Source organism: Larimichthys crocea, chromosome XIII (genome assembly GCF_000972845.2).
Source record: "Larimichthys crocea isolate SSNF chromosome XIII, L_crocea_2.0, whole genome shotgun sequence".
In the NCBI taxonomy this organism is placed as follows: Eukaryota; Metazoa; Chordata; class Actinopteri; family Sciaenidae; genus Larimichthys; species Larimichthys crocea.
In genome coordinates this window covers 23,617,174-23,619,221 of record NC_040023.1, presented here as the reverse complement: position 1 = coordinate 23,619,221, position 2,048 = coordinate 23,617,174, and the positions used below count along the sequence as shown (strand labels likewise).

The 2,048-nt window shown below is 44.4% G+C and overlaps 1 protein-coding gene across 1 annotated transcript in view; it reads left to right on the top strand.

The window, feature by feature from the left end:
* The first annotated feature begins 409 nt into the window (after nucleotides 1-409).
* gapdhs (glyceraldehyde-3-phosphate dehydrogenase, spermatogenic) overlaps nucleotides 410-2,048 on the top strand; it is an 11,960-nt gene continuing 10,321 nt past the window's right edge. Inside the window, exon 1 of the mRNA XM_027286775.1 lies at nucleotides 410-511. The gene's annotated coding sequence lies outside the window, so the exon portion shown is untranslated. The remainder of the gene's footprint in view (nucleotides 512-2,048) is intronic.

Below are 2,048 nucleotides of genomic sequence, written 5' to 3'. Positions count from 1 at the left end.
TAAAACATTTGCCTGTATAGATCGTCACATACAGAGTGATCAGCCTACTAACTACATCACTAATGAGTTATTCTGATTCTTATAATCCAGCTCTGTCTATGTCATGTATTATTTATCGGTTTCATCACACACACGTGACTGGCTGCACGGGACGAAATGCTGTATCATTCCCATCACTTCTACGTCTGCATGTCGTTTGTCTCCCTGTCTCTCTCATCGGTCTGTGTTTATCTTCCTCACTGATACATAGTATTTTTCATAATCGACACAACCCTCAGGCCTGTTGTATGAATTAAGTGTGTGAATAAGACATTAAACACGCCAGTGTTTCATCCCTGTGGTTACTATGGCAGCCGTGGAGAGCCCGTGACTAGTCCCTCGTTCTGCATGGAGCCCAGCAGCGGGCCCACACGGCTGCGGTGACGCCGACTTTGACGTCACGTGTCCGGTATAAAAGCAGAAGGCGGCTCGGAGGACTGCGCACACAGACTCAAGCAGCATCAGCCGAGAGGTAAGCCTCCACACCGACTCACCGACTCAGCCCTCACCGTGTAGGAGCTCTTATGACGGTGATAGCTCACACATTAGCATAAATTAACTCACTTAAGGACGTTGAAAAGAGTCTTCACCACGTGTTTAAATGTTGCGTAATCTCTTGCTAATCTCCATCACCGGCTTCGTTATAACTTAATGCGGCTTTGGACGGCGTTTTTACATCCTCCTCCTTAAATTCATCGTGTATTTTCCTGTTAAATGTCCTTAAAATAACTCGCGGAAGCTCTGTCCACCCTGTATTCAGCTTTACTTTAATGAGTCACGTTTCCGTTTAACGTGGCACGAGTGCAGGTGGAGACAGGCGGAGAGGATGAGAGTGTGTTAAATAAAATAAATAAAAACAAGCTTAATGCTCATTTAGAGTTGGCGCGTTTAAAGAAAGCTGCCTCTTGATGCAGGATGCACGCTTTATGATACAGGAAGAGCAGGCAGAGGATGGGAGGGAGGCGCGGCCATGGCCTTGCTCTGTGGAGGGAGGCAGGTCGTTGTGTAATGCGTTGCATCATTTAGCCTAACACACATATACATATATAAGAATATACTAAACACCCAGAGGCTCTCACATGGCAGAGAGACAAGCTGTGGATATATTCACAGTCCGCTCATCGTGTTTAATTCATTCATTTGGAGATAGATGGTCTCACTGCGCGGGTAACGTGACATTGGCAGCTCCCATTCCTGCATCTTTGCGGAAGTGGATTAGTCTCCATGTTATGTAACCCAAACAGAAATATATATATATATTACAGCAGAGTACTTAACATTAGTCTGTGTTCATAGATGCTGTAAAGGTGTAAAAGCGTCGTTGTTCCTGCGTGCACCGAGCTGTAATGAACCCGGCACACGGGCAGAGTGAATGCGCGGACGGAGGTGAAGCTACGTGCCCGCTCCGCTCCTCTTCATGAAGTCTGTCGTCGTTGCGCAATTAGATTTTCTCAGAGATGAACTGGACTCTCTGCCAATGACGGCAAGCAGAGGTCACAGTGATGCAGGAAACGTAACTAATGAACAACCGTGGCTTTATTATCATCATGTGGAAAGATGAGACGTGCACGGAGCCTCCCTGAAGGACACAGGCCGGGCGCTGTCGCATGATTCTGCCGCAGTTTGACTCGACAGACCTGTTGATGCGGGTTGACGAGAGGCCTGCGTCTTTTTTTTTTTTTAAAGCCAACACGACACGGTTTAAATTCATTTAACTTCTGACTTAAATCCTCTTTTCATCTTCAATGAACTTCAAACTCGACACATTTAAATAATCTGCATACTGTAAATACTTCGCACATGCCTGATTAAAACTGCACGGCTCTTTTCATGTGAATAACATATTGTAGATATGTTTATAATATGTGCTTATGCTTCTTGATAGTGTTAGTACTTGTTTTTTTTTTCTTTTCTTTAAATAACACCAAGGCAAATTCCTCATATGTGAAAACCTACTTGATAGTAAACCTGGTTATAAATGAGCTATCATAATCAAACTAGTCATAGTT